This window comes from Ovis aries, chromosome X, assembly GCF_016772045.2.
Source record: "Ovis aries strain OAR_USU_Benz2616 breed Rambouillet chromosome X, ARS-UI_Ramb_v3.0, whole genome shotgun sequence".
In the NCBI taxonomy this organism is placed as follows: domain Eukaryota; kingdom Metazoa; phylum Chordata; class Mammalia; order Artiodactyla; family Bovidae; genus Ovis; species Ovis aries.
The window spans coordinates 22,287,581-22,301,010 of NC_056080.1; the positions used below are offsets into that span (position 1 = coordinate 22,287,581).

General features: G+C 39.9%; 1 protein-coding gene across 5 annotated transcripts in view; it reads right to left on the reverse strand.

Moving 5' to 3' along the window:
- APOO (apolipoprotein O) overlaps positions 1 to 13,430 on the reverse strand; it is a 66,998-nt gene that overhangs the window by 47,784 nt on the left and 5,784 nt on the right. The window lies entirely within an intron of this gene.

Genomic DNA, 13,430 nt, shown 5'->3' on the forward strand with positions numbered 1-13,430 from the left:
GGGCAGAGATCACCCCAGGAAAGTGTGAGGGCAATAAAAGGAGCAAAGAATCATCTTTAATCTTTTATCTCCCCAGTGAAGAAAAAGAATAGGAATCTGGAAGTTTGATGTCCTCAAGAAAGATTTAACCAACTGGGTCATAATCACTAAAGCGCTGGCTTTCTGACCTTTTCTTCATGGGCACTCCTGTCATGCTGCCCTGTGAGACATGAACACAAAGGTGCTCTCTCTCCATGAGGGATCCTGACCCATCATGGTACAACCAGACTAAAAATACCTCCTGGGGAGTGAGATCGCCCCTGGACCTCTTCTGGTGAGGGGCTAGGATCCCTAAACTATGTGTACCCATGGCCTGAGCACTCACTGTCCCAAGTGACAGTCTTTGAGAATCTTTCCTTGTTTGCCAGGCTCACTCTCCACCCAGGGTAGATGGCTTGGCTCAGAAACTGGGAACATATGCACCTTCTAAGGCCCGATTAAACATTCTCTACCTTGAATTAGAAGAGTCTGGTTTGCTAGATCAAAGTCAAGTCCACTCTGTATCTTCAATGAGTGCTAAGCTACAGCCATGGGACTAACTAGATCCAAAGGCTGCACTGCTTTAGGTCCAGCCTATCCTCTGTAGTGTGCCCTTCAGTCACTAGACGCCCCTCCGGGAACTCAGCTAGTTGAAGGTCTCAAATTAAGGAGACCAATGTATTGGCTTCCTTGAGATTTTAAAGGTAGCTGTAAGAGACCCATAGTCATAGGAGAAACACGTCAGCTGGGTGACCCTGAGTTTGCAGACTTCAGAGGGAGTGTCATGGAGTTCTCTGACTCATGTGGCTAACCCTTTTTCTTTCTGTCTGACTATATTCCCTAAGAATACATCTTATATGCTGTGCTTATCAAGGTATATTCTCCATCTTAGACCTGTGGACTCTCTTTGTCTCTCAACTTTTGTTTTACATAGTCCACAGAGCACTTGATTGTCAATGCAAACTGAGCACCAGGATTGGCAGTTGGTTGGATGGAGCCCTAACAGGAAATATTGTAAAAGAGCAGGCCACCACTGTTTAAAAGGCTTCCACTTCTTGCTCTCTCCACTGGAGCTCATCAAGGACTGACAAGAACAAAAACAAATCTGGCTAGGAAAGTAGTGTTATATAAGATATAACAATTGGAAGAGGTCAACTAGAATTCCATTTTAAAACAAATATTTTTTTACAGATCTTTTCCACATCAGGTAACATGGGTTTCCCAGGTAGCACTAGTGGTAAGGAAACCACCTGGAGACGTAAGAGACACAGGTTGTATCCCTGGGTCAAGATCTCCTGGGGGAGGGCACAGCAACCTACTCCAGTATTCTTGCCTGTAGAATCGCATGGACAGAAGAGCCTGGCAGGCTATGGTCCATAGAGTCACAAAGAGTCAGACAACTGAAGTGAACATATGCATGCACGCCATGATACGACACTTAAGCAGACATGGTCCTGAGAGTTTACAGGAGGCTTATGAGTATTCTTGCCTGGAGAATCCCATGGACAGAGGAGCTTGGTGGGCTACCGTCCACGGGTCGCAAAGAGTCGGACACGACTGAGCAACTTCACTTCACTATGAGTTAACTCAAAAAGACTCAGGTTATAACTTAAAAAAACTTTTTTAAGACTCAGGCATAAGACTGAGTTTAGCCTTCAGCACTAGCAGCAAGGGCAGATTCCAGTACACAGTTAACTAAGATATTAATCAGGTGAGTTCACACTCAGATCACAATGGGTACCCAGAGGCTAACCTGTCCTTGTTTTGCAAATAAAAGTGTACTGTCCAGAACTCTAGCTCCAGGACAACTTTCTGATTGTGTCCCAGAAAAACTGCTATGATATCGCTGTTCAGTCACTAAGTTGTGTCCAGCTCCTTGCGACCCCATGGACTGCAGCACCCCAGGCTTCCCCATCCTTTACTATCTCCCAGAATTTGCTCAGATGCATGTCCATTGAGTGGGTGATGCTATCTAACCATCTCATCCTCTGCCGCCCCCTTCTCCTTTTGCCATCAATCTTTCCCAGCATTGGGGTCTTTTCTAATGAGTCGGCTCTTCACAACAGGTGGCCAAAGTATTGGAGCTTCAGGTTCAGCAACAGTCCTTCCAATGAATATTCAGGGTTGATTTTCTTTAGTATTGACTGGTTTCATCTCCTTGAAGTCCGAGGGACTCTCAAGAGTCCCTCAGCTGTGGTTCCTCAGCTCCACAGTTCAAAAGCATCAATTATTTGGTGCTCAGCCTTCTTTATGATCCAACTCTCACATCTGCACACGACTATTGGAAAAACCATAGCTCTGACGAAACAGACTACTTTAGGGACACATATAAATCTCAAGCTGAATCAGTCATCCTCAGAATTATTCAAGGATGCTCAAGAACAGTTGGGCTCAAAACCCTGACAATTTGCTTTATCAATTTTATGGAAAACATAGCATATAGTCTCTCTCATTATTAAGAAGAGTATCCTTTTATTCTCCCACCATTACAGATATATTATTTTACTAGAATTTCGACTAAAAATATATGCCAATTTCCTAACACAACACTGTAAATCAACTATAGGTCAATAAAATAAATTTATCTATACATATATATATAAATTTAAAATATATATACACATATATGAGTGTGTATTTCTGTATATATACATACACATACCAGTTTCCTTTTCAATAAAATGTACTGTGTACCAGGACTGTGTAACGCAAAAGGTTTCAGAATCACCTGAGGATTTTTTTTAGACTCACAGATTCCAGTGCCTTCCCCCAGAGTGTCAGTAAACCTAAGAGAGTCCCAAGAATCTATTCCCATGATCAGCCAAGTTTAGAAAACCACTATTCCAAAAGCAGATGCTTGAGGAACAGTTATTCAACTTAAGTTTGTAAAAACACTGAATTGTACTTACTTTTAAAAACACTTGAAAGGATGAAATGAAAATTGTCCTAAACATAAAAAGAAACAGTGACTGGCCAACCACTAGAGAAGTTATGGGGTTTATTTACATTCAAGAAAATCTTTCCCATCTTAAAAACAGCATAATTCCCTCTACCCCTAGTCCCCTAACTACCATCCTATCCTTCTATCTCCCTCCACTGACATTAAAAAATACATATATATACAAGCAACTCCTACAGCTCAATTCCAGAAAAATAAACGACCCAATCAAAAAATGGGCCAAAGAACTAAATAGACATTTCTCCAAAGAAGACATACAGATGGCTAACAAACACATGAAAAGATGCTCAACATCACTCATTATCAGAGAAATGCAAATCAAAACCACAATGAGGTACCATTTCACGCCGGTCAGAACGACTTCGATCCAAAAGTCTACAAGCAATAAATGCTGGAGAGGGTGTCAAGAAAAGGGAACCCTCTTACACTGTTGGTGGGAATGCAGACTAGTACAGCCACTATGGAGAACAGTGTGGAGATTCCTTAAAAAACTGGAAATAGAACTGCCTTATGACCCAGCAATCCCACTGCTGGGCATACACACCAAGGAAACCAGAATTGAAAGAGACACGTGTACCCCAATGTTCATCGCAGCCCTGTTTATAATAGCCAGGACATGGAAGCAACCTAGATGTCCATCAGCAGACGAATGGATAAGAAAGCTGTGGTACCTATACACAATGGAGTATTACTCAGCCATTAAAAAGAATACATTTGAATCAGTTCTAATGAGGTGGATGAAACTGGAGCCGATTATACAGAGTGAAGTAAGCCAGAAAGGAAAACACCAATACAGTATACTAATGCATATATATGGAATTTAGAAAGATGGTAACGATAACCTTGTATGCGAAACAGCAAAAGAGACACAGATGTATAGAACAGACTTTTGGACTCTGTGGGAGAGGGAGAGGGTGGGATTATTTGGGAGAATGGCATTGAAACATGTATAATATCACATATGAAACAAATCGCCAGTCCAGGTTTGATGCATGATACAGGATGCTTGGGGCTGGTGCACTGGGACGACCCAGAGGGATGGTACGGGGAGGGAGGTAGGAGGGGGGTTCAAGATGGGGAACATGTGTATACCTGTGGCGGATTCATGTTGATGTATGGCAAAACCAATACAATATTGTAAGTAATTAACCTCCAATTAAAATAAATGAATTTATATTTAAAAAAAAAGACTGGTTAGAAGACAGAACAGTGGATATCCTTAGTGAGCTGGTGAGTAAGTAGAAGGGCCCTGAAGGTTTCTCGAGTACAAGATATACCAGTACAGTCTGTTTGCAAAAATTTCTTGTGATCTGTGCACTTTCCTGTATGTATATGTCAACACAAAGTTAGAAAGACAGATTCTGCCTCCTTTCTCTATTTTATTCCCTCCTCCCCTCACTACTCAAGATATCTAAAAGGGGCCTTTCCCAGGCGACTGATGACCTCCCAGTAACTAAACTGCAAAGGACACCTGGCATCTCAGTTGTGCCCTGAAACTGGTGACCCCTCCACCAAACTCTCTTCCTTTAGTTTCTAAGAATCTGCTCTAGCTCCATTCTCTAAGCTTTGTAGGGCACTCCATCAATCTCTATATGGGCCTTCTCTTTCTCTGTCTGCCCATCTCTTCAAGGTTGATGAGTCACAGTAGTCCTTAATCCTCTCTTCTTCTCACTCCAGCTCAACTTCATTACATCTAAGTCTTCAACTCCCATTCTCTGCTGCTGCTAAGTCACTTCAGTCGTGTCCGACTTTGTACGACCCCATAGATGGCAGCCCACCAGGCTTAAATCAGTAGGCCAATTCCAAGGCCTGGTCGCTCCCTAAGCCTCAGCTTGGTTGTCTAACTCCCCATGGACATCCCCATCAGGTTTTTCAATTGCTACCTCATAATGAGTTCTCTTTTTCCAAAAAGCTCTTTTTCTCTGAGTTTCCCTACATCCTTTAATAGCCTTACCAAGCCACACACAAGACACCATCAAAGCAATTCTTTAATGAAACAGTGAAAATAGACTTCAAAGACAATAAGATGCGGTCACTGCTCCCACAATCTAATAAAGTTTGGATAAACAAATAATTATGCCACTTGTGATAAGTGCATTACCAGACAAAGGACAGGAGTAACACAGAAAAAGGAGTAATGTACCACAACTGGAAATTCTGGGGAACATCTGTAGAGAGAAAGGAAAATCAACAATTAGAAAGTTTCTGCCTGCCTTCCTGTCTTCCTTCCTTTTTTTTAAAGCAAAGTCACCCAACCGATTGATGTTAAGACTCAATGTCACTAGGAACAGTCTCTGTAAAGAGTAACAAAAGAAACAAAGGTTTGGATCATAAGGATGATTTCTCACTCCACATTACAATCTTTTCAGTTATACTCATAATTAGCTACAATCTATGAGCTTCCCAGGTGGCTCAGTGGTAAAGAATCGTCCTGCCAAGCAGGAGACCTGGATTGGATCCCTGGGTCAGGAAGATCCCTTGGAGAAGGAAATGGCCACCCAGTCTAGTGCTCTTGCCTGGGAAATCCCATAGACAGAGGAATCTGGTGGGCTACAATCCACGGGGTCACAAAGAGTCAGACACAACTGAGCGTCTAAACAACAACAGCTACAATCTCTAGATGGAACAAATACAAGCAACCATAAACCATGACTTTTACATATCAACATTCTCAATCCAGAAGCTCTCTTTTAATCTCAAGATCAGATGGGGTTTCAACGATAATCTACTCAAAATAAATAACCTGGTAGCAAAACTGTAGAAATAAATCTAATGCTTTAATTACGGCCCATTTTAGCTATTATATAACTAGCTGTCACATAACTGGTACACTAAAATGTGTAGCTATTTCCAAAGTTATTGGTTAACATCACTTTTGTATCTATCACTGTGGGTGGAAAATAAATGGCATTTGGGAACATTTTAAAAGTAAATGCCATTTAAAATTAGATATTCCTATATTTACAGGAAATGAGGCACAATTATGCAATTTCTCCCTGTTTGTTACATTACTTCTTTGATCCTCAATCAACCTTTTCTGCAAAAATTTCCATCTGAAAGCATTTTTCACTTAAAAACAAAATGCTTTTAATCTGATTCTTTCCAGTTGTTTAAGAGGGAAAAATCTGATAGGGATTTTTTTTTACGTCTATGAAAACTGACAATACTTTTGAGGTTATTCATGTTCTAAAAAAAGAACATAAAACAAACAATAGATTATGTAAAAGAATTTAGGGTAAAACAAAATGATGAAAACAATAAACAATTTTGCCCAAATCAGGCTGTATTGCTGTTCTTAGTAATGAGCCATAAATTGAATAAAAAATAAAGAGAAACTAAATGAGTCTGCATTCTCCAAACATCAAAAGAATATGCCTCCCCCCATAATAAGCATTCAGTACAGTACTTACATTTGATACAGCAATCCTTTCTAACCTGGAGGGTCACACACCAAACCGGTAACAAAGGCTTTCTCTTAGAAGAGGATTAGAGGGACACAGATGATGGAAAACAGATAATTATCATAACTGTACTGTTTGACTTTTTATAAGGAAAAGTTATTTTAGCATGATTTACACTATTTTTCAAATTATTTTCTCACCTCATACTCCTCAGGGTGGCTACTATGAAAAAAAAAAAACAGAAAATAAAAGTGCTGGAGAAGATAAGAGAGAAACTGGAGCCCTTGTGCATTCATTATTGGTGGGATTATAAAATGGTACAATCACTAAGGAAAACAACATGGAAACTCTTCAAAAAATTAAAAGCAGAATTATTGTATGACCCATTAATTCCCCTTCTGGATATAAATGCAAAAGAATTGAAAGCAGGGCCTCAAGGATGTATTTGCACACCCACGTTCATTATTTACAACAAATAAAAGTTGAGAATTCACCCAACTGTCCATGGACAGATAAATGGCTAAGCAAATGCCATATATACATACAATGGAATATTAGAACCTTAAGTGAAATAAGTCAGTCACAAAGACAAATACTGTATGATTTCATCTATATGAAGCATCTAAAGTAGTCAAATTCATAGAAACAGAAAGCAAAATGGTGGTTACCAGGGGTTGTAGGGAAGGAGAAAATGTGGAGTTTTTGTTGAATGGGTACAGAGTTTTGGTTTGGTAACATGAAAATCTTTTCTACAACAATGTGAATATATGTAACACACTTGAACAATACACTTAAAATGGTTAAGCTAGTAAATTTTATGTTATATGAGTTTTATCACCATAATTAAAAAGTATGGAACTTAAGAAAAATGATTAAGGTACACAACACCAAAAAAAGCAACCAGAAAAAAAATACAGTATACCTTTTCCTTCTCAAAAATAATTTTTCTCTCCAAAGTAGTAACCTTGATAGATCACATCAGAACTTACTGTAACTATTTATATACCAAATTAATAAAGGAAATTGACTTTCAATATGCGATCATACAGCTTTCGTTTCTAAATGCCTTCACATCAAATTTTAAGACTGTAAGAAAATGTCTCAATATATCTGAAATAAAAGCAGATTAAAAAATGAAATAAATAAGATTTTTTTAAAGGGGTGGGGGATTTGTGAGGTTTTTTAAAATATCAAACTAAGGATGTCTATATAAGTATGCCCAGAAATGAGTCTGAGAAAGATATGACAGTGGTTATATACAGGTGGTGGGATTAAGGATGATTCTTTAGAATTAACTGAATATCCTGAAGTTTTTACAATGAATATTAATTTTATAACATGCAAGAAACAAAAATGGCTGGCTCCTGAGGATATTCTAAACAATCTGCCAGAGAATGCAAGGGTAATTCCAAATGAAAAAGGATAAAATGTTTTGATCAGATGACATTTCTGGAATAAATATACTGATCAGTGACGGCATGTTTGGAAGAAATGTATTGACAAGGTAATTAAATCTGTCCTCTTAATAATGACTATTTTGGCAGGCCCTCATTTGCATGTAGAAATCTGGGAGCCCTTACACTTCAACAAGACAAACCACAATCATTTCGATCTGTTTCACAGTGAAGGGACTATAAAGTTAGTATTTTAAGAGTTCAGACTTCAACCAACGAAAAGAAAAACTGTCTTCCAACTATGACAAACATAGAACTACCTTATGAGAAACTCTGAATTCTGTTAATTCTGTGCTGGGGTAACTGATATTTCCTAGTTCCTCCTCATCCACTATAAGCACACTGTGATCTAAAGAGATAAGGGAAGAAAAAAACCAAGGGTATTTTCAAGATTAACTTTTTTTTTTTTCTCAGAAAACCACCTCCTATTTTATCATTGGAGGGCAGAATTCACCACAAAATTAGGTCAGCAAAGCAAAGCAAATATGTTTCACCTGCAATTGTTTCATCTTTTAAAATAGTTACAGAATTTTGTTGAATTCACACAAAAATAAATAAATAAATAAACTTGTCTGATAAACAGGAAGGAAGCCTCAGAGCCAAAGAGTGAGATAATTGTTCATTCGGGCCGGTTTTGAGTCATCTGGTTAGGCTGTACTGGTTTCACAGACTTGGAACAAAGATGACATATAATTTACCATGTAGCAAATTTATTCTGAACTTCCTCATTCAGACAGAAATTTAACAGTGCTTACCTAAACCCGAATGGCATCCCAAGATCCATTCAATCTTTTCTAAGTTAAGGAAATATAGGCAGCAAAAAACACACACACACACACACACACACACACACACACAAGGGAATAATTACTTCAAGACTTCCCTTTCAAATGCTTCTACATTTTCTAACAACTAAAAGGATTTCCGTCTTCTAAGAGGAAGAGGTATTCTGTCAAAGTAAAGTCTATCTACACCCAGGTTTTTTCTTTTCCTAACAGACCACTGTGTGCACAGAGAACGTTGAACTCACTGACAACTGCCCTCAACCTCATCTCAGTTATTCACAGGCTTTTTATCCTTCAAAGAAAAGGAAACTGCCAAATTCTTTTGCAAAAAAAAAAAAAAATCGTGAGCAAGGCTCAAATCAGCTGATGACAGTCTAGACTCATAATGAAAATCTCTGCGAAAATAAGGAACAAAAACAGGAAAAGTCAATATTTGGACTAAACACAGCAACTTTCAACAGTGCTCCCAAACCATGTGACTCTACCAACAGGCTCAGTGTCAATATTTGCCAAGTGAGGTAAGCCATTAGCAAATGATTTAGGAAACTTCTTGGAGTCCTATCACTTGGTGTTCACCTACTCACTCACCAGTTTAACCCATGTCATCAAATGACACATGAAGCAGCACCTTTAATGGGAAAGGAGAGTCATTTCAGCAAGCACAAGAAAAGCAAGCTGTTATTTCACAAGACTGACATCTACAGAGTCGGGGGTGGGGGAGAAAAATGAACCTTTATTGTTTTCATATATCCTATTTTAAAAGATTGTTCAAAGGAATGAATAGGAACATCTGAAAAAAAAGAAATCACTGTGTCTGTGTCCCAACTAAAGCAGTGAACATGTACTTGTAAACCTGTCTCTAGCTCCCACAGAGGGTTCCTCATCCTCACCCAACCAAACAAAGACGTCCTTAAGTTGGAGCCAGTGAGGGCTTGGAACAAAACAAACCGCTTGCTTCAAAGAGTGAGAAAGAAGTAGGAAGACAAAGGGTGGCTGTATTCAAAGTGCCTTTAAAACAATATTCATTCAGAATACAACTTTCTGTCTATAGTGCTATTCTCATGAAAACGCAGCTTAATATTCAAAGTTATAGGCTGTCAGCATAACGAAAACTAGACAACCCTTGCTCTAAATTCCTCCTTCTACAAGTTTTAGTGTACAATGAACCAAGTTTTGAAATCCACCACACTAAGTAATTGGCAGTTCAAGGTTTCTAATAAAACTGGCATGAGGCCATGTAGCAAAAGCGAAAAACAAGTAGTTTCCAAATTCTAAAATATATCTCAAGACTGAGTTTTTTTCCTCCCTGAAAATATCCATGTGAAGTTTCATGTTGTATGCACTAACCATAAATTTCCACTTTAGCATTACTGGGGAAAATCAACTGATACAAACTCTAATTCCTTTATTAAAAAAAAAAATCTTTTGGCACTTTCCTGTCATATTATAAGTCAATTCTCAAGTTTTTGAAGTAGGTATGTATCATTGCTACAGAGATTTCTTGTGCATCTCACTACTTGCAGTAATTTTAAATGTACTGTACAAACAAGTATCAAAGTTCATTTCTCAGGCTCTAAGAAGTCCCAGCTAGCCTAGAAAGGACATGGGTGCGGAGTACATATACATGTAATTAAAACATTAAACCTTTAAATCATAAAAAGTCAGTAAATATACATAGGTCTCATGGGGCAATAAATTTATCATAAATGTCAAGTGCATTATCTACTGTTCCCCATTTTGTCTCTGCTCCCCGTTCTTTTAGGGTATAATTCATCTACTTCCTCCTTCTCTTCTTCATTGTTAGCTGCACATGAGAAGCTATTTGCATTTTCAAAGAGTGGTACAGTGTCCTGAGCAGAATTCAGTTCCAAATGAGAAGTGGATTTACTCAAGTTTGAGCTACTTTTTACAGCCCTAGGTCGACAGTGCTAACCTGAAACTCTAGATCATTTTGGTGGACAGGTATGGTGCAAAAGGGATCACAAGTACCTTACATCGGTTTAGTGCTTGGCAGTTTACCATTCTTCCTACATATGTTATTGCATCTAAACCTTCCAACAACCCTGTGCCATATGTGGGGCCTGTTACTGTCCCCACAGCACCTTGATAAGGGGACTCGGGGAGATAAAGAAACCTCATTAAAGTTGCTCAGCCAGAAAACAGAAACACAACCAGAACCTGAGCCTGTGCTTTCTGACTGCAGCCTGCGGTACAGAGCAGTTTTTCCTTCTCCTTTGTGATCTACCACCCAACATCTTTGAAGGGTAAGAAAGGAAGAATATTCAGTTAGTTCTGCATGTAAATATGTTTTTATGTGAGCAAAATGCATTCACTATAATTCCTCAAGGAAAGTTCCCTCAGAGATACTTAAACTGTAAGGGCAAAAAAAATCTTTATTTCAAAATATGTGACATTTAATATCAAGTAAAATAAAGTTACAGTACTTCTTTTCCAATTTACAGATGGGTTTTCCTTTTCCATTTATCAGTGTAATTCTCCCCTCAGTTTATATTAGTAACATACTATTCATGATAAGAAAATTTATTTCAGAAGGACAGGCAATAAAGGCATTACATCAAGACCAAACAGTCACAAAGCATATGCGAGGTAATAACACCTTACAGCCAAGGATACAGTCACCTCAGGCCCTTCTGAGCAGTGAGCTCTGAGTACAGGTCACATCTCCGTCCCACAGGAAGGAAGTGACATAGACCAGCTCTCACTAGGCTATCTTCTGGCCCTTGAGGCACTTGATGATTCCTTTACCTTCAGCCCACATCTCCTCTCAGGAAAACTCCACCTTCCTGGGTTCCATGTTAACTGATTACCACCTCTAATGTCCACAGAAACTTCTACAAGTCCAACCTATTCAAAAGCAAGTTATCATCTCTTTCAAGCCAAACTCAGCCTTCTTCCACTTTCCCATCTCATTCAATAGTTCTAACGGCCACTCAATTTTCCAAGCCAAAAGCCTGGGCAGCATCCTGAAATTCTCTTTCTCCCAACTCTGCCATATCCAATCAAATACCAAGTTTTGACATTAAAAAATAAATTTGGAAAGTCCCAAGACTGTGCACCACCATAACACTACCATAGCAGCCACCTATACAAGACACCAACTAAAAGATATTAACAGCTCATGTCTACAGAGCACTTACTTTGTACCAAACGCTGTGCTAAACTCTGGGTCTGAGTTAATTTAAATCCACACAACAATGTAAGGTTGGTACTAGTCTTTTGCCGGGGGGGGTGGGGTGGGGGGGGGGGTGCTGTACCAACTGGCATGTGGAATCTTAGCTCCCTGGCCAGGGATTGAACTTGAGCCCCCTTCATTGGAAGCACAGAGTCTTAACCACTGGACTATCAGGGAAGTCCCAGGTTGCAACTAGTCCTATCCTTTTACAGATGAGGACAAAGCTACAGAACACTAGTATCTCACCCCAGGTTACACGGTGAAGCCCAGGTTTTATCCTGGCACTGAACTTTCACCTGTGTCCTTGCATGAGCTTTTTCTCTCTGCTTAAGAAGGCTCTTTCAACCTTGTCTGCCCCATTTCAAAGACCAGGACCAGAGCATGTCCTCCTCTACCAAGTCTCCTGATGCCCCCTGCTGGTGCTTGTTCCTCTAAGTCAGTACTTCTCAAGTTTGGCTACATGCCCTACAAACTAGATGCCTAGAGCTCAACCTGAGATTCTGATGGCATTGGTCCGGTGCAGTCTGGGCACAGGGACTTATAAAAAACTACCCAGTGAGGGCTTCCCTGGATGTCCAGTGGTTAAGAATCCGCCTGCCAATGCAGGGGACACAGATCCGATCCCTGGTCTGGGAAGATCCCACATGCTTGGGGCAACAAAGCCCATGAGCCACAAATACCGAAGCCTGCACTACCGAAGCCTGCGCTCCACAAGGAGCCTCGGATCTCCACAACTGGAGAAAGCCCTTATGCAGCAACAAAGACCCAAGGCAGCCAAAAATAAAAATAGACAAAATTTTTATAAAACTACCCAGGTGAGTCTAACATGCAGTCAAGGTTGAGAACTACTGCTCTACATTTCCCCGACTCTTACATCAGAGCACTTGTCCCAGTGCATCCAAATGAACTATCCCTATCTGTGCCGCTGATCGCATCATGAGCTCCTAAAACCTAGGTTTCACAGTCACCTGAGGGGCTTTTTCAAAACTAGAGGTTCCTAGACCTCACTTAAAAACTCAATCAGATCCATGAGCAGCACCTTGGAGACTGTCTAATGAATAATTCTGCTACGTGGCCAAATTTGGGGATTCTCTCCCAGGTTAAAAAACAAAAACAAAAACGGGTCGTTTCATTTACACCTGGCAAGGTACAGTACAGTGCCCAACTCATAGATGAACTAACTGTGATAGACATATGTGCAATGAATGAAATCTAGTAACATGAATCTGGAGACTGAGTCAATATTCAAGCTTCTGGCAGCAGCACCTGGAAAATCTGCTTCTTGCAATAGAATGTAAATACTGGGAAAAAGTGAAAGTGTTAGTCACTTAAGCCGCATCTGATTCTTTGCAACCCCATTGACTAGCCCGCCAGGCCCCTCTGTCCATGGGATTTCCCAGGCAAAAATACTGGAGTGGTTGCCATTTTCTTCTCCAGGGGGTTTTCCTGACCCAGGGATCCAACCTGTGTCTCTGGCATTGCAGGCAGATTCTTTACCATCTGAGCTACCAGGGAAGCCAAAGCACTAAACACTGGGCAGCTTTTCAAACGTGTTTTGTAATCCACCAGTGCCCCCTACTGACTTGAAGATGGATAGCTAAACCAAAATAGTGGCTAACA